The sequence below is a fragment of the Lissotriton vulgaris genome, chromosome 2_2, assembly GCF_964263255.1.
Source record: "Lissotriton vulgaris chromosome 2_2, aLisVul1.2, whole genome shotgun sequence".
Classification (NCBI taxonomy): Eukaryota; Metazoa; Chordata; class Amphibia; order Caudata; family Salamandridae; genus Lissotriton; species Lissotriton vulgaris.
The window spans coordinates 44,710,879-44,731,620 of NC_141688.1; positions in this window are offsets into that span (position 1 = coordinate 44,710,879).

The following is a 20,742-nucleotide window of genomic DNA, read 5'->3' on the forward strand; positions in this document are numbered from 1 at the left end:
TTTGTACTTGAAGGAGTTCAGTTGATGAGAGCTTGACCTGGCCTCACAGTGGCTGCACTACTGAGGCTGAAGTGTTTACCATCCAGCTTACATAAAGCATCCTCAATCGAAACTTCAATACTGCCTCCTACTTCATTTCAGCATTCCAAGGGAAAGAATGTTGTGGGTAGTGTGAGTCTAGGTGCAGCAGCTTAAGGTGGACTCTGGGAGATGGAGACTGCTCCAGTATGTTAGTGAAATATGTTCCAATAAAATATCAGAACTTACGTGTATGGGAGTTTGGATTTTTCCACCCCGAACTTGACAAAGACAGTAGGACATGGTAACATTATGAGTGAATTTGTCACTTAAGGCATTGTAGTAATTGCATATTCCTTTAAAGAATGTAGTGTAAGAATTATCGCTATGTAACAGAATGTTGTACATGTAATTAATGTATTGTTCTCTACTGGTTTGAGAATGTTATTATTCATTCTTCCAGCAGTTCCCCGCGGAGCAGTATGCACTTTTATATACTCTTATACCTCTATTAAATTAATTATTGTATTTATCATTAAGTGTTGTTTCTACACTTATTATATTGATTTCGGAGTTACAACAAATTGTGGCGACGGGCTGGGATCTTGACTGCTACAGGAGTTTTGATCACTTCAGCACAGACATCCCTTTGGATCGGCATCGGAGGCGAAAATAAGGCGGAAGCTTTGAACAAGATGCTTCGTGCTGTAGGCGGAAGCTTTGAACAAGACGCTTCGTGCTACATGAGGGCGCCCCGTGAGTACCTGAAGCTGCTAGTGCAGCGAGGTCATCCACAAACATTTGCTTCCAAATTGTGGGAGTTTGTGCCACTGTTTTGCGACTTGTCAAGGTGAGCCTTGGAATTTTTAGAAGTGAGACATGTTTTGGCTCGTGTGTTCGGGCTGCAGTTACTGGTAGAGTGGTGTAGAATTTTGCGAGCACCGCATACACTGTTTGCTGGGCAACAAACTTACTTTTGAATGCTGCACTTTGCGTGCTACATTCTTTCAAAGCCCGCATCTTGAGCATTCTGTGTCGAGTGCAAGATACTGGTTGTGTGACGTGTTTGACCCTCATGATGCTTGGGTCAGCGCACATCATCACGTTGGGAGGTCACGCACGGCAGCCATATTTGTTTCCATCACTAGGGTAATTACAGATTTCTTCGTGCCGGATCGAGCGTTTTTCTTCGTGAAAGACGCATTTTTCTCATTAAATGCTTGGCGATTTTCAATAATTACCAGCGATTTCATTAGGATACCGATTTAATCAGAATACCACGGTATTTATATACTTTGAGAGTACTATCCACTGTATGGCAAGTGCATGCAGAACCATTTTCTTGAAGTTTCTCATTTTGAAATTCCACACAGCACTTTTACTTGAGGTTCCTGTGCAATTTTGTTTTAGTGGCTGTGCATTCTACCTGACTTGTTGTGACTCTTATTTCAGGACATCTTCTCTTTTGTGAAAATCTTACCCATATTTAGTTAAAAAATAAAAGCAAATATGTCTACTGAAGCAAATTCCTCGAGATCGAACACATCAGGAAATGTCAATTTATCCAATCTTCAGATCAACTCTCCGAAAGAGTTTCTGGCAGTCCCTGGAGAATCTGTTGTGTCATGGCTAGACTGGAAAGAATATTTTCTCAATTGTATAGCAAATTTACAAGATGTTAACGATGCATTTTCTCCTTAAAGAAAAAAAAGAATGCTTTTATAATCCTTGGGTCCTGAAGATTTACGCATTTTTAATGAATTGCATAAACATTAAAGATCTGAAGGGGATTTAGATGTATTTAAAACTGCTTTGTTAGATCTCGATGACCATTTTTCTCCTTCAGTATGTATAGCAGTCACTAGACATTCTTTCTTTCACAGGAAACAAGAAAAGCACGAGTCAGTAGAAGAGTATGTATCAGCATTAAAGAAGTTAGCGAGTAAATGTAAGTTTGCACAACTCCATGACAAACTCATTCGGGACCAGGTTGTCATGTGCACTAAGAATAGAAGTTTACAAGATAAATTGTGAGTGGAGGGCGATAACTGTCTTAAGGACATTATTGCCATGGTAAAGAAAGCTGAACTTTCTGAACGTTGTGCTAAAGTTACACTTTCTCAAGACAAAAAAAGTCCAGAAGAAATCGTGGGAAAGGTTGTTGAAAAGAAGGTATCTTACAAAAACTATAGAATGCAAAATTTGAAAAACAGAAACCGAGTAATCCTGAAAGAAAAACATTTTAGGGTAGTGAACAGCAAAAGTTTAGCAATTTAATTTGTTACAGGTGGAGTAGTTATGCTCATTCTGCTGCTTTCGAGAGGTGCCCGGTTAAGGCCACAAAATGTGGTCTAGTTGGACATTTCTCTAGAGTGTGTAACCGCAAATCTAAAAAAAAGTCAAATGGTAAAGTTGCCTGTGTACAAGATGGGGATGATGTTTGTTCATCATCTTCAAGCAATAGCGAAGTACATGTCAATCTGGTACAAAAGAAAAAAGTGGTACTAAATATCACTGGTAAGTCTTCTTCAAAACCATTGTGTCATGTTTTGCTGGGTGGAATTACAGTCCAATTAGCAGCAGGCTCAGGGTCTCCTTTTACCATTGCGTCACTTGATGTATGGAAGAATCAGATTGTCAATAATATTGAAGAATGGCTAAAACCCAATGACGTCTCTGCTGAAAGTTTTACAGGTGAAAGAATTGACATGTTAGGTTTTAGGACTTTAATTTTCCGTTTCAAAGAACGACAGTCTGTAGGCAAATTGTACATAGCTAAGGAAGGGCCATCGGTTGTAGGGTGGAAAGATAAAGAAATTGTTGGAATCATTCTTAATACAAATAGTAAGGAACAGGTCTTAGTCTCTTGTGAGGGTGATGACACTAAGAAATGGGTGTTGCAGGTGTTTCCAGAAGAGTTTGAGAATCGAATGGGAAAATTAAAGGGTTTTACCCATCAAATTCGCTTAAGGGAAGGAGCTATTCCCAAGGTTCATAAAGCAAGACACATTTCTTTCATTATCAGAGATGAAGTCAAAGGAGAGTTGGAAAAAGTGCTTGCTAATAAGGTCATCGAGCCTGTGAAGGCAGCTGAATGGGTACATCCATTGGTCGTAGCCCGTAAATCCAATGGAAAAGCCCGTTTGTGTGTGGATTTGAGGTACTGATAAGCGTGGCTCAAATCCACTGGAGTGACTTACAGCACTCACCTATAATTACCTTATAGGAAGTCAGCCGGACAGTGGAGAAGTATAAACAAAAGTCTTTATTAGGCCAAACAACACTCATATGAGAGGGCCCTGTCCGACCTCACTCCTAGGAGTGCGAACGAGAGGACTGACTCTCTGCACCACAGCAATACATTATAATGCAATACAGTAAATGTGGTACGCCCCTTGTGGAAAACTACTGAGCCCCAGACCAGTGAACAATGCTCTCATACAGCAGGCATCTGCACCTGCGAGGGATACATTATTATCTCTGCTCAAGGCCAGGGAGCTAGGCTTCGGCGTCTCTGGGCATGAGAACATTGCAGATAACATAAGTTGTTAGTTTCGGTCACAGTGAGCCGAGAAACGAAAACTGCTGTCTTAGTATATTTCTTTCTGTATTCCTGCGGGAGGGGCATGAGCGAGCAGAGCCCGCAGGCACGGAGAGTTACACAAAATGGTGGCACACAAGCTAAGCTAAGAAACTAATATGGTCACACATATATATACGAAATAGGTAAGAATATGAATTCAGCATAAGTGTGTTTACGTAAATGCATTAGTTAGTCATATGATGCTAACTCACACGTCATCATAGGGTAATTAGAGCATCGAAAAGTGAATTCTATCAGACCCTCCTTTTAGCATCATTGGCTAACTATAGCCTCATTTATTTGCCAAAAGGTAGTGTCGACATACATTCTAGGGGCAGGCCTACACTACTTCAGTCGAGAACATCTTCTGCAATAAACATTAACCAACTTGCATCAGCAGGAATTTCAGTAATCATAGAAGTGGTATATTGACCATGTAACTTCTTTTTCGGACGTATATTTGCAGCACACATTGAACAACATGGAGGGAGGCAATATATGCAAAGGCAGCATGACAGAATTACACTCACCACTCCAACCAAACCCATCAGTATTTTCCAGCCCCAGGAAGAAAAGGCACCCCAGAGCCACCCTTGGAGAGACCATGTTCCATTATCTTGGTGCAGTTCAGTCGCTAATCTATGCAATTTTTGCACTGCCAAGTTAACAGTCGGGGCGGAGTCAGGGATATAAACGCAACAAGAGGTCCCGATGACGCGACAGGCCCCGCCCCTATCAGCTAGTATGACGTCAAGGACCATCCTATTCTGGATCGTAAATAATCTCATAGCCTGAACCTCAACAGAGATGTTAGTCGTAATGTCAGCCTCAACCAGAACCACTTTTTCCATTACCCTAGAAAGTCGTCTAATAGCTCTACTGTTGAATTTAGGGCCCCAGAAACGAAGCAGACCCTTAGAAAAATCAGTCCATTGCTGATACGAGGTATCTGTCTGATCAACGTCCTCTACCTGAAGTTCCCTCCTTTTGCGCTGCTCTTGAGGCTGCTCTTGAGGACTGGGGAATCGTCGATGAGTTCTGTGGTAATCAGAGGGGGCCACATACACAGGAGGAATCAGATAAGCCAGGTAGCACACCCCACCCCAACCCTCTGGCAACCATAAGTATCCCGTTTCACCGCATACAAAATAGACACTGGGTGGGGCAATCAAAGAGGAGCTAACTGGCAGGTGTATTGAAGCAGTCACATTACAAGAGCTATTTCCAACCTTGATGGGACCCCTTCCCTCTATACAGAAAAACGGAGGAGGACCCACCACAGCAAGGGGTATCAAAGACTTGGAGCTGCCGTTATTCTTAGGGGGGTGCCTATAAGACAAAGTGGCATTCAATTTCATGAAACTATCCCTAAGTCGATCAGTATCATTAGGTGTCAAGAATCGGCCCAACTTTTTCTCACATGTCTCTATAAAAGTCTGGTCAAAACGTCCGTCAGTGTATATTCGTCCAAGGGAAGCTGAAGGCAAAGGGCGTACTCGCATCGTCATTGTCCACCCCCTATTCTGTAGTCGGGGTGTTAGGGAATCTGGCTGTTGGAAATATTTAACTAGACCTATAAGGGTGTACCATCCCACACAACTATTTACCGGAGTCAAAGGAAGAGCAAGGAATCTATCTTTCTTATAAGCAGCAGAAGGCAAAAGCCCACAAACCCAGCAATCTGTCATGTTGGTAGTGGCATGTGCATGATGCAAAGTCTTAATAAAAACATTATCTTTATAATTTGTACGTATCATTCTCTCGCCATATTCAACAGTTAACATTTCGTGTTCCGGAACAGCAGTAGGTGTGGGTGCAAACGTATGAACGGGATAGTATTTATCTAGGAAAAACAGTATTCCAAGAGTCACCAGAAAGGTAATTAAAAATATTATGACCACTACAATTTTTCCTTTTCGGGAAAGGGCCAACCAGGGGGAATCAGGCTCACGTCTCGGGGGAGCTGCAAAAGGCTGCTCCTCATCAGGAATTGGCCGCCCAAACGGATACATTCTGTAAACTCTTCAACACCAAAAATCAAAAATAAAGATAAAAAATCACAACTAAAAAAAAAATAGTCCCAGACAATCCTCAACCGGCCAGAGGGGTTCTTCAACCCTTAAAAAGGGATCTTCTTCCCTGTGTCCTTCAAAGCCTCACAGGCAGGCTTGTACCGTTCATACCTATTCCCACGTCGTTGGTCAACACTTTGAAATAAGGGAAGCACTTAATTCGGGCCCCGCACCACGCTTTAGTCTCAAAGAACACAATCTTCGGCTAAACACCAGGGCTCTTACAAGTCCATCCCTACCACTAAATCTTCTTTTTCAGAATGTCCACTAAGCCCTTCTTCCAGTATTTAGTCCATCATATTCCAGCACTGTACTTATTTTCTTCGGGGCCGGAAATTGTAACGAGTGCTCCCTGGCACTTCGGGGTCAGAAAACAAAGCAGGTGTATCAGTGGCAGATGCTGAACTTTCCGATATCTCTTTGCTAGCAACAAAAGGAGTGGTAGAGCTCACAGTATTTTCAATTCCGCTTTGCTCTTCTCCAATCAGTGAAGCATCCGAGAAAGGAACATATCTTGGAATATGTTCGAACTCCTGGTCAGCAATGCCGTCTTGTACCCATTGATCATAGGGCAACGGGAGCGGGACCCTCTTCACATGAGAGGCATGGGTCCACGCCTTTCTGCCGTCAATCCGCAGTGCCGTGCGCGTGGTGAGGAGTACCTGACGAGGCTCTGACCATCTCGGCTCCAAACAGGACTTCCGCTGGTATCGTCGCACCACGACCCAATCCCCTGGGTGGATGGTTTGTCCAGGCCCCTCCGGCAACGGCTTCAGAGTGTCTGCTACCTGCTGATGAATAGAACGAAGATCTTTAGTCAAAGCATACAGATAATCTGTCAACAGAGGGTAAGTAACTTCTGAAAAACATTTAGGTCGGGGCACTCCCCAGATATTGGCCGGGCGGCCAAATACCACCTCATGCGGGGAGACGCCCATTTTTGCATTTACAGTGACTCTTGTGGAAAGCAAAGCTAAGGGAAGTGCGTCTGGCCAACGGAGACCTGTACTCTCACATATTTTGGCCATTTTTAACTTGAGCGTGCCGTTAAACCGTTCCACCAGTCCTGCTGCCTGAGGATGCAAGGCTGAGTGGAACTTCTGGGTGATGTGTAGACCCTTGCATATATTCTTCACTAATTCAGCATTAAAGGACGTGCCATTATCACTCCAGATCACCCTAGGTAATCCGAAGCGGGAGAAATACTCCTTTATCAACATTTTTGCAGTAGACATAGCTGTGCAGTCAAGCGTTGCCTCGCCCGACATCGTCCACTATCGTCTTGTGTGCGCTACATTTTATCACAGCCAATCTTTTGGGTAAAGTCAGTGCCGTTAGCAGTCGTAATATCAGTGGGCCATGTTGGATGCGTTGTCCATGGGAGGTCAAGAATCCCCGTTCTGCCCAAAGTCGCCCATAATTATGAACCACGCCAAAGGCGTATTGGCTATCGGTGTAAATGTTGACATCCAACCCCTCACTCAACTCACATGCTCTCAGTAAGGCGATAATCTCGGCAGCCTGGGCAGAATTGTAAGGTATTCTAGAAGTCTCTACCACCGTCTGTAATGTCGTTATTGCATATGCTGCTGTCGATGTCCCGTCTGGTAATTTAAAACAGGATCCATCAACATACAGTTCCCCGTCTGGTTCTTCCATGGGCCTGTCTGTCAGATCCACCCTCCCCTTTGTCTCCTCCTCAGTCCTATACAAACAGTCATGTATGTCATCATCATTTGTGTCACTATCTGTGGGGATAGGTAACAAGGTGGCGGGGTTCAATGTGGCACACCTTTTAATTGTCACATGGGGTGCAAAAAGAGTCATCTCGTAACCCGTCAGACGAGCGCTTGTTAAATGCTGCGTCTGTGTCCTGTTCAGTAAAATATCCACAGCATGCGGTACCATTACTGTGAGATCTGTTCCCAGCACGAGCCCTGCCGATTGTCTTATAGAGACCGCAGCAGCCGCCGTGGCTCTCAGACAGCTCGGCAGCGCTCTTGCCACATTATCGAGCATTGCAGAGAAGTACGCACACGGTCTCTGCTTCCCCCCAAAACACTGAGTTAGGACAGACAACGCGCAACCTTCCGCCTCGTGCACGTAGAGAACAAAAGGCTTCTGGTAATCAGGTGTTCCAAGAACTGGCGCAGAACACAAAGACATTTTTAGTAACTCAAATGCTTCCTGACATGCGGGGGTCCAGGGTAGGGGTTCGCGCACTTCTTTGGTAGTCAGATACAATAGGGGTTTTGTTAGTAACGCATAGTTAGGTATCCACTGACGACAATACGATGTTATGCCTAGGAACGCGCGCACCTCTCGCTGCGTGTTAGGTATTTGCATGTTAGTGATCGCTTTTATGCGCTCCGGCGTCAATCTCCTCCCCACTTTCGAAAGGAGGTGACCGAGGTAGGTGACCTCCGTTCGACAGTATTGGAATTTCGGAAGGGACACTTTATGCCCCCTCTTAGCCAAATGGTGTAACAATTTTACAGTAGCATCCCGACAACCCCGCTCTTCATCCGATGCTATTAGGATATCATCCACGTACTGCAACATTACGTTGCCCGGTGGAAGTTCCAGATCATCCAATTGTGCCTTCAGGGCCTGACTGTATATACTAGGACTCTCAGTGTACCCCTGAGGAATTCTCTTGAAGCGGAAGCTACGGCCAGCCAATGAGAATCCGAAGAGATACCTGCTATCTTCATGTACCGGAATACTGAAGAAGGCGTTTTTCAAATCTAGGACAGAGAAATATTTGGCCGAAGGTGGAATCATTGTCAATATCGTAGTGATGTCCGAGACCACCGGGTACTGTGGCTCCACTACTCTATTTACCTGGCGCAAATCAATCACGAATCTATAGACATCAGGAGTATTATCTGTTGCATCAGGTGACCGTCTTTTAAGTACAGGCAAAATAGGACTGTTACATATATTCGAATCAGTCTCTTCCACTACTCCAGACTGTATTAAATCTTGAATTATTTGTAACAAGGCCTTCTCACCCTCTCTAGGTATTTTGTATTGCGGTATTCTGGGCAATTTGGCTCCCACCTTCACTCTTATTGACACCGGGGCAATGTCCATTCTCCCCACATCATTATCACTGACAGCCCACAAGCTGTCGGGTATGCCTCGAAACTCAGGTGGCAGCGGGTCGTCTTTTGAAAAACACTGTAGTGGGCGGGCAACATTGGGGCCTAGAGTAAGGTACACGCCATCCGGGGAACAATAGATGGTGGCATGCAATCTCTTCAATAAGTCTAAACCCAACAAATTTTCACCACAATTTGATGTCAATAAAAACGGTGAATCAACAGTAAAAGGACCAATCGTTAACGTGAGAGGTTTAGAAATGGGGCTAATCACCGGAGTTCCCGCGAAACCCACGGATATGTTATTCTTGCCAGACAGAGCCGCCCCTGGGACCCGAGAACGAGCCACTGAACTTTTCATTGCACCCGTATCCACTAGAAATTTCTGTTGAGACCCTAGTAAGTCGGCTTCGACATAAGGTCCCCTCTGATCAACTTCCATAAGTACTGGTCCCATGCTCTGTCCTACGCTGTCCTAGTTGTGGGAAAACCCCGTCAAATCATCAACTGAGTAATCATCGTTATAGTACTGGGCACCATCACTCTGCAACTGTTGCCTATTTGTATTATTGTCAAAATAATTGCCACCCGGCCTCCTGCCTCCTTCCGATCGTACCACCTGTCTTCCAGTATCACCACCACCTCTTCCTCGTCCGCGCCCTACACCAGCGCTCGCCTGAAGCAGCGGGCAATCCCTCCACCAGTGCCCCTCCTTCTTGCAGTTCGCGCACTGATTCGGTCCCAGCCTGTCCCTGCTCTCACCTCTTCCAAATCCACCTCCGCGGCTCAGCCCCGCACCCCTTCCTCTGCCTCTCGCCACCTGCTGCAACAAAACCCTCGTCTTCAAATCTTTAGCCTTCTTCTCCTGCTTATCCTTGTTCTCATTTTCCCTGTGCTCGTAATATTGCGCCATACTTAGTATTCCCGAAGGAGAGGACGTCGTCCACGTGCTCTCCGACGCTTGCAGTCTGGCTGATATTTCAGGCAATAAGTTTGTGACAAACCTGTTGACGAAGAGCCGTAACCCTCCATCCTGTGACACATCCTGTCCACTAAAATCCATGAACGTTTCCTCAAACCTCGTAAAGAAATCTGAGACCGCCTCATCCTTTTTCTGCTTACAAGCCGTTAGTTTGTCCCAATCCACCTTTTTCGGGGGAATGAGAGAATGCATATATTTTATAATACGCCCTGGCAAAGCCAATATCTCAGCCTTCGGCTTCTCCCCTGGCTTACGCTCCTTGTCCCAATCTTGCAACTCCTGCCATGTACCTCCCAGCTCCTCCGTATGATCCGTACCTTTCACTTGTCGCCACACATCAACCGGGACCAAAAGCCCGAAAAACAATTCAACATCAGCCAACGTCATCACAGTAGAAGACGCCGCTTCTGTAAGCTCTTTGTAATAGGCAGTCGGATTCTTTCTAGAATCCGGCAGCTGAGCCTTCAATGACAACACCTCACTTCTCTTCCATGGCGTGTACACCCATTGCTCCTGAAAATGCGCATCAATTCTGTTCCTTGTAACAGCCCTCGTGACTGGGTCTAACAACTCGGGGACCTCAGGATGAAAAATAGGGTGCACCTCTCGCATTGGGTGGAGACCTGGGAAATGGGGTGTACCGGCAGAGGGCAATTCATTCCTGTATTGCAAAAGCGCGCGCAGACTACTCATCACTTCCTTGACCCCCGTGTTCGTTCTGTACGCTCCAGCCTGTATATCCTGCAAAACCGCCGGGGCCACACCTCCATATCCCTGCTCCCATAGCGGTATCAATACACTAGCCATGTGCCACAAAGCGTGCTGCTGCATTAACGGCTCAAAATCTTTCATGGTGGACCAGATATCTTCGAACGAATAAATATTATTCCTGGCCCATTGACATGCCTGGTTAGCCACCAAACTTTTTTCATCCAAACCAACAGTAGAACGTGTAAGCAGCTTCCGTACCTGTGAGAACAATCCGCTACCTGCGCCGCGACTCGGTGTTAGCATCTCCTGACTGGGGGTGGTACTAGCTGAAACAGTAGGGAGTGCTAAAGAAAATGGTGAGGGAGCAGGTGAAGTGGGCTGGAGTAGAGAAACGAGGGGTGTCGAGGGCAGGGATTGTTGGGGGGCACTTGCTGAAGGACCTGGAATGGCGCTACTAGGGGCCGAAAGTGGCAAGGAGGGGTACAATGGCTGCGGGGCATAAGGGGGAGGGGGTCGGGCATTCAAAATGTCCTCCATCTCATCTGGGTCGTCCTCTCGTACTACGTAACTTTTATTTTCTTTCAACCTACAAAGTCTATCTGCGCGCTCCATGCGTAGTGCATTCTCATTCCCCACCTGTTCCCTCGCTTTCTGCGCCATAGACTGGGTGGACTTTTTATACTCCTCTTTCTCCTCTCGCATCTTACGTTTCCTGGCCTCTTTCTGCCATACTCGCAAAGAGTCGAACATACTCTGGCGGCTACGCCTAGCAAACAGTTTATCTTGCAAATAATCCAATTTAGCTTCATCAAAAGAACCCGTCAAAGGCCATTGTAAATCCACATTATCAGCAGTGTATCGATGCCACAAAGTACCAAACAAAATCGGGACCAGTCCATGTTTAACATACATGTCAAAACTCGGTGTCCCTTCAGGGGGTGCGGGTTGGCTCTCGGCCAGTCTAGTATCTGAGGGTCGACAACAGCATCCAAAACATCGCAACTTGCTAAAACACGGCATCTTTACTTTATCTTGAATCACAACTCAAGTTCATTCACACACAAACATATAGACGAACCACGTACACATATACAATATCTCCAAAACACGTGTTACCAAATGGGACAAGGCCCGTCGACCAAGTCCTGGGGAACCTGGACTCTACCGCAGACCGAACAGTACGCTAACTGTTCTGAGGACGGAACACGGATCCGTCACCCGTGCGGCACTATGGATCGCTGCGCGCTTTACCGCGGGAAACCCGGATCACACCTCCACTGAATCACCACACTAGGAGTTCAGGGTAAGCGCACCAGAGTCTACCCACAATGAGCCACGCCTTCACCACAGTACCATTCGGTCGGATCGCTACAAACAATTACCTCGAAATACGTCCCCAACCCCGTCAAGTCTGTCAGAGCACCAACTCGTACTCTGAGTTCCCCCGAGCACACTAGCCCCAGGAGCACACCGGCTCCTCAAACCATCGGAGACGCTCTAGTCTCCCGGAACACTCCCGTTCTTGCAGCAATCACAGGTGGACCACTCACCTTCCGTAGGCGGCACCGACCTCTACCGTTCTCCACCTCCGGCTGTCAGGACCAACACGGTCAGCTTCAAGTTCCGCCTTCTGGACCCCGGCGTAAGATCCGAACCGGGACCTCTCCCGATCAGCAGGGTGGGGCAGCGCTGCGAGAACCAAGCTCGGCATCAAATGGGATCCCGGACCCACCGTGCCGACCAGCGGGTCCCCGGTCTTCTGCTACCCACTTACGGGTGAGAAAGATCCTTATCGCGGGGTCCCTATTCGGGCGCCATCTGATAAGCGTGGCTCAAATCCACTGGAGTGACTTACAGCACTCACCTATAATTACCTTATAGGAAGTCAGCCGGACAGTGGAGAAGTATAAACAAAAGTCTTTATTAGGCCAAACAACACTCATATGAGAGGGCCCTGTCCGACCTCACTCCTAGGAGTGCGAACGAGAGGACTGACTCTCTGCACCACAGCAATACATTATAATGCAATACAGTAAATGGGGTACGCCCCTTGTGGAAAACTACTGAGCCCCAGACCAGTGAACAATGCTCTCATACAGCAGGCATCTGCACCTGCGAGGGATACATTATTATCTCTGCTCAAGGCCAGGGAGCTAGGCTTCGGCGTCTCTGGGCATGAGAACATTGCAGATAACATAAGTTGTTAGTTTCGGTCACAGTGAGCCGAGAAACGAAAACTGCTGTCTTAGTATATTTCTTTCTGTATTCCTGCGGGAGGGGCATGAGCGAGCAGAGCCCGCAGGCACGGAGAGTTACACAAAATGGTGGCACACAAGCTAAGCTAAGAAACTAATATGGTCACACATATATATACGAAATAGGTAAGAATATGAATTCAGCATAAGTGTGTTTACGTAAATGCATTAGTTAGTCATATGATGCTAACTCACACGTCATCATAGGGTAATTAGAGCATCGAAAAGTGAATTCTATCAGTACCTTAACATCAACATCGTAGTCGACCAGTTTCCACTCCCCAGAATTGAGGAAATGCTTTCTTTGACACGCAATGCCAAATGGTTCTCCACTTTGGATCTTTCGGCTGCGTATTAACAGGTGGTGTTAGACAAAAGCAGCAGACAATTCACATCTATCAGTACACCATTTGGTTGTTATAGGTTTAAACGTATGCTGTTTGGTTTGGCATCAGCCACTGCGGTATTTCAGAGACTGATGTCAAACCTGTTTAGCAACATTCATGAGGTCATTTTCTTTCAGGACGACATCTTGATAATGGGAAAGGACAAAGCTCAACACAATTCCATAGTAAGAGAAGTCTTGTCCATTCTCAAGAACAATGGTTTGATTACTGATAGTAGTAAATGCAAAGTTTCTGAAAGGTCTGTCACATACTTAGGCCATGAAATTGAAGGTTGTGGCATAAAACCCAAAAGCACTTTGGTCAAAGCTATACCTTCGCCTAAGTCAAAAGATGAATAGTGATCCTTCTTAGGGTTGGCAGAATGTGATGCAAAGTTTGTCAACAATTTCTCCCAAAAAACGTATTAAATGTGTTTGTTAATGAAAAACAAAGTTCCTTTTGAATGGAGTGATATGTGTCAAAAAATTGTTCAATAGCATTAAAAAAGCCATTGCATATGCTCATGTATTACAGGGTTTTGATCCACAAGCAGACACCATTGTCATGACTGACGCGGTACTGGTCTAGGGGGTGTTCTGTCACAAGTCACTAAAGAAGGTAAAGAGGTTGTTATAGCCTTTGCGTTTCGTTCTCTGTCTCCAGCAGAAGAGAAATCTTCAGTTATAGTACGCGAGACATTAGTGTGTGTATGGGCCATTGAGCATTTTAGGAAGTTCATATGGGTTAAGAAATTTCTGTTGATATCTGACCATAAACCTCTAACCAAACTACTCACCACTGAAGGTCTTTCCAGGGCCTCAGCAAGGATTGCCAGCATGTCCATGAGTATTCAGGATTTTGTATACGAGGTGCAGTATGTCTCTGGAGAAAAAATATGTTATTGCTGATTTCCTCAGTAGACTTTCTTTACCCCTTAAAGAAATTGACCCTGATCCTTGGAGTGATTTTTGTGTAGCTGCTGTGTTTAGTGAAACCCCTGGATTGTCTACGGGTGTTAGGGAAGAAGAGAACAAAAAGGATGACATTTTGCATTCAGTTAAAGATATGATCATTAATGGTTGGTCCAAGGATGGTAAACTTGATCCCAAATTGAGGATTTTGTTTGTAGAGCTGGGAAAATTATACCTCCTTTAGGCATGAGGGAGAAAATCGTTAACATAGGCCATGAAGGACACCCTGGTGTTTCTCGCACCAAAAGAAATATTAAAGTTTTGTTCTGGTGGCCTAAAATTGATTTGGATATATAAAGACATGTTCGTGTTTGTATCAATTGTGAGAGTTCTGATGAAGCACAAAAGACACGTAATCTGCCCATGTCATCACTTGGTTGTCCGAGTTTACCATGGAAAAATGTTGCCTTAGATATAATGGGACCTGTAGTTTGGCAAGATGGTGTCACTAAGTACATTTTGATCCTTGTTGATCTTTTTTCTAGATGGCTTGAAATAGAGGTGGTCACTTAGGTAGATACACAAAGTGTCATACATTTTTTGGATAGGTGTTTTTTGAGAGAGGGCTTTCCGGCTTCCATTTGAACTGATAATGGAGTTCAATTTATATCTGATTTATTGAAAAAATGTATGGTCAATACCGGTATCGAATAAAAGTTTACAGCGTTGGATCATCCTAGGGGTAATTCTGTTGTGGAAAGAGTGAACAGAGTTCTTTAAGGTGTTTTACAATTAGCAAAAAAAGGAAACAAGAACTGGGATAATGAACGTAATAAACTGATTTGGTCATATAGAATTACTATACATGATACTGTTGGAGAAAGTCCGTTTGGTTTAATGCGTGGTAGATTTCCTCATTGCAAAATCAATCCAGGATGGATTGTTAGAAGCAGGAAGTATGAGTGGGATTCTGAGTTAGTTAAACAGTCCATCATCAATTCCCAATGTAAGAATAAATTGTATTTTGACGCAAAGCATGGTACCAAAGAAGTGAATGTTAAGGTGGGGCAATGGGTCAGAGTTAAATCGGCAAGAAAATCTGGAAAATTGCATTCTAGATTTTCTAATCCCAGGGTGGGTTACTAAAGTCATGAGAAACACAGTTGAACTTGATGATGGTAGTATACATCATATGAGCCGTATTACTTTATCTGGTGCTACCTGTATGGGAAAAAAAGATGCTCTGGATATGGAGAGAGATTATTGGTGGCTAGAAGCTTTACCTAGTTTTGAGACGGGGGATGAGTCTCGACTCCAAGTGGGGCTCCAGGTGCAAAATCCTTGTTCATTAGAGTCTCCATTAGAAGGGCAGAGTTCGGAGGGTGGTGAGTGCGTTTAATTTCCTGTAAGGGAGGAAGGTTGTGACAATCATATTGGGAGCGAATTGCAAAATTTTGATTCTCACAATCAGCTACCTGTGGGGGATTCAGGTTTGCAGAAAGGGATGGTTATAAAAGACAATGGCGTAGTAGATTTGGGAGACAAGTTATTACTCCAAAGAAATTTGATGATTTTGTCAGTTTTTAATTTTTCATTTTGTTTTCTTTATTTTAAGTCTTTTAAGAAAGGGTGTGTGTAGTAATTGCACATTTCTTTAAAGAATGTAGTGTAAGCATTATCGCTATGTAACAGAATGTTGTACATGTAATTAATGTATTGTTCTCTACTGGTTTGAGAACGCTATTATTCATTCTTCCAGCAGTTCCCCACGTAGCATTATGCACTTTTATCTACTCTTATACTTCTATCAAATTAATTGTTGTATTTATCATTAAGTGTGGTTTCTACACTTATTATATTGATTTCGGAGTTACAACAGGCATCTTGATGCTTTGAAAGAGGAAGATGGGGTGTGTAAGGCTGAGACATTGACAACATGACAGCATACACTCTAGGAGTCACCACTCTCACTCAGAATGAACAATATTTCCAGGATTGAGCATAGACACTTATTTTTTTATGTTTTAAGAGGTTTGTGCTCATTTTGCTCTCGAGTCAATGAGTTAATGAAGTAAGTGATTGTTGATTTAGAATATTTCCTACACTTTTTTCTGCAGTCTTTAGTATGGCCCAGGCTGGAAACTGTTGATATAGGCCCTCATTGCAAGATGAGGTATTTAAACCGGAGTGATAACTCCAGGCAAATATCCCAGGTCGCAAAGTGTGTCTTCACCCGGAATAATGGGGTCTAAAAACTTTGGACATGATAAATCTAGATGGTGGGCTTGGGTGGGCAAGGCCCACTCAAGCAATACCTTGCCCCACCGAAGGCCATTCAGAATTGAAAAAAAAAACATTTTTCACCTTAATGTGTCACAGGAGCGTGCAGCCCCATGGGCTCTTCCTTATCAATTATTCTAATGATTAATACCATTGACATAGGCTACTTTCAGGCCTGGTGAGAGGTGTGAAGTCAGAAGAGTTTAGCAGCTGCTATGATGCACTAATGACCAGAACGGATATCCTAAAAACTGAATTATGATTCTAGGCTTATTGCATCATATTGTTAAACTAAATGCTTTATAAAGTAAAAAGCTGACAAAGTTTTTTTTTTAAAACATGAAAACCTGTAAGTTGGCCCAGTATGTCAGCAGAAACATTCTACTGCTACACAGGACCAGGAGTTCTGCATCTTAAAGTTCTGACAAGCAGTGTCACTCCCGTTCTCCAAAGCTGGAAGCATATTAGAGTAAGCAAAGTATGTTGCTCCTTGGGTGCCGAATATTGTGTTAAAAATGTCAAAAGCAAACAGATGGCAAAACTAAAAATATCAGATCAATGATATAATTTGCTGTTTCTGGCCATTACCCATTCAACTTCATGGCCCACCCATGCTTCTTTATGTTTCTCCCAATGAAAAAATCCTAGAGACGGCCTGATTCTAGGTCTCGAGATACCTGGCTTGTCAAAGTTGCAACTGGACAGAGCCTGCAGACAGCAACTCTGCCCGACTCGCCCCCTCTCTGCAGCATTTTGGGGAGAGCAGTTTGTGCTTCCCTGTCCTGGCACAAGCATGCCATGCAACTTGGTCCTCTCAATACACCCCTGTCCCCAAGGGCAAACCTACTGATATTCTCCACCTGCTCAGAGCAGGCACAATATGTGCAGTGCAATCAGGAAAAACTACCCAGTAAAGCATCTGGTACTGGTTACTGGTGTGGAAAAGGGCGGCAGAACATAGGGTTGGCAGGTCCAGAAACATGCATGACTTTCAGAACAAACCTTCCTATTTTGAGTGATTCTGTGTAGATTCATTTCTTGGAGATAAGCTCAAATTCTGACATTTCTCCAGCACTCTGGTGGTGCTTGGGGTACGCCTCGTGGACATTTTTCTTCCTGTTGCTTACTCTACCTAGATGTTACTGTTTCAGCAAGGTGCCACTTGTAGACAGCAAAGTGTCACTTGCAGACAGCAAGGTGTCACATATAGACAGCAAAGTGTCACCTGTAGACAGCAAGGTGTCACCTGTAGACAGCTTTTCCTGTCTGCACCAGAAATGTTTCTGCGTTTAGGTCTCACCTAGCGTTGCAGCGCGCATGCGCCGCTCAGTCTGCGAGCCGAATTGTGGTAGAGGAGATTTCAGAAGGGGACTTGAATACCCGCCCTTCATTTTCAGTGGCTCGCGTCATCGTTTATGCTAAAGAGTGGCCTCCGATTGAAAATGAGGCTTCTTTGTTACCGGCCTGTCTCCCTTTGGGACGGGCCATCCGGATGGGATTGTTTACTTAACGGCAGTCGTGAGAGAATTTCTTTTCTAAAGGAGGCGGTTTTCTTTTCTAAATCTGAATATGTATTGCTAGTGACGACATTACAAAACAGCACAGCGCACAGTCCACACCAAAATAAAACGTTCACGCTACTGTATTTTTCCTCACCCTAAATCTAATGTTTAGTATAAACAGATTTCTATGCTGATATAGATACACCATCTCCCCCTCTGCCTCCAGAGCACACGTGTGCACCATCTCTCCCCTCTGCCAGCCGCCAAGGCCCCCTTCAAATATTCAACCAGTCACTGCTCAACACCAGAGTCTAGCCTTCCGTTTTTGTTTATTGAGGTCTCAGGATACCCCTACACACCCTCGGGCTACTTTTCCTTGGCCTTGCTGTAGTGATGAGCTAACAGTAAAAAGATGTGAGATCACCATCACTGCAGATATAGGTGTGAATTCCCTATCACTGCAGATATAGGTGTGAGATCACTATCACTGCATCTATAGGTGTGAAATCACTTTTACTTCATATATAGGTGTGAGATCAATATTACTGCTGATAAATGTTTGAGATCACTATTACTGCAGATATAGGTGTGAGATCACTGTCACTGCAAATATAGGTCTGAGATCACTATCTTTGCAGATATAGGTGTGAGATCACTATCACTGCAGATATTGGTGTGAGAACACCATCACTGCAAACATTGGTATGAGATCACTATCAATACAGATATAGGTGTGAGATCACTACCACTGCAGATTTAGGTGTGAGATCACTATTAATGCAGATATTGGTGTGAGATCACCATCACTGCAAACACTGGTCTGAGATCTCTACCAATACAGATATAGCAGTGAGATCACTACCACTGCAGATTTAGCTGTGAGATTACCATCTCTGCAGATATAGGGGTGAGATTACTATCACTGCAGATATAGATGTGAGTTCACCATTACTTCAGATAAGTGCGAGATTACTATCACTTCAGATATAGGTGTGACATCACCATTACTTCAGATATAGGTGTGAAATCACCATCACTCCAGATGTCGGTGTGAGATGACCATCACTGCAAATATTGGTGTGAGATCACTATCACTGCAGATATAGTTGTGAGATCACTATCACTTCAAATATTACTTCAGAGATAGGTGTGAGATGACTATCACTGCACTGCAGATATAGTTGAGGTCACCATCGCTGAAGATATCGGTGTGAGATCACTGTCGCTGCAGATATAGGTATGAGATCACTATCACCACAGATATAGGTGTGAAATATCTATCACTGTAGATATTGGTGTGAGATCACTATCACTGCAGATATAAGTGTGAGAACACTATCACTGCAGATATTGCTTCAGATATAGGTGTGAGATCGCTATCACTGTAGATATTAGTGTGAGATCACCATCACTGTAGATATTGGTGAGAGATCACTATCACTGCAGATATAGGTGTGAGGTCACTATCACTGCAGATATTACTTCAGAGATAGGTGTGAGATGACTATCACTGCAGATATAGTTGAGATCACCATTGCTGCTGATATCGGTGTGAGATCACTATCAGTGCAGATATAGGTGTGAGATTACTATCACCACAGATATAGGTGTGAAATATCTATCACTGTAGATATTGGTGTGAGATCACTATCACTACAGATATAAGTCTGAGATCGCTATCACTGCAGATATTGCTTCAGATATAAGTGTGAGATCGCTATCACTGCAGATATAGGTGAGATGACCATCACTGCAGATATAGGTGTGAGATCACTATCACTGCAGATATAGGTGTGAGATCACTATTACTGCAGATATAGGTGTGAGAACACTTTCACTGTAGACATAGGTGTGAGATCAGCTTCACTGCAAATATTGTTGTGAGATCACTTTCACTGCAAATATAGGTGTGAGATCACTATCACTGCAGGTATAGGTGTGAGATCACCATCACTGCAGATATAAGTGTGTGATCACATTTCTTTAGATATAGGTGTGAGATCACTATCACTGCAGATATAGGTGTGAGATCACTATCCCTGCAATTATTGTTGTGAAATCGCTATCACTGCAGACATAGGTGTGAGATCATCATCACTGCAAATATTGATGTGAGATCACTATCACTGCTGATATAGATGTGAGACCAATATCACTGCAAATATAGGTGTGAGATCACCATCACTGCAGATATTGCTGTGAGATCATTATCACAGCAGATATAGGTGTGAGATCACTAGCACTGCAGATATTATTTCAGATTTAAGTGTGAGATCACTATCACTGCAGATATAGGTGAGATCACCATCACTGCAGCTATAGGTGTGAGATCAATATCACTGCAGATATAGGTGTGAGATCACTATCACTGTAGATATTGGTAGGATATCACAATCACAGTAGATATTGGAGTGAGATCACTATCAATGCAGATATAGGTGTGAGATCACTACCACTGCAGCTATGAGTGTTAGATCACCATCACTGGAGATATAGGTGTGAGATCACCATTACTTCAGATATAGGTGTGAGATCACCATTACTTCAGATATATGTGTGAGATCACTAGCATTGCCGATATAGGTGTAAGATCACCATTACTTCAGATATCATTGCAGATATAGGTGTGAAATCACTATCAATGCAATTATTGGTGTGAGATCACTATCACCGCAGATACAGGTGTGGGATCACCATCACTACAGATATTGGTGTGAGATCACTATCAATGCAGATATAGGTGTGAGATCACTACCACTGCAGATATAGGTGTGAGATCACCATTAATTCAGATATAGGTGTGAGATCACCATTACTTCAGATATAGGAGTGATATCACCAGTACTTCAGATACAGGTGTGAGATGACTATCACTGCAGATATAGTTGAGATCACCAGCGCTGCAGATATCGGTGTGAGATCACTGTCACTGCAGATG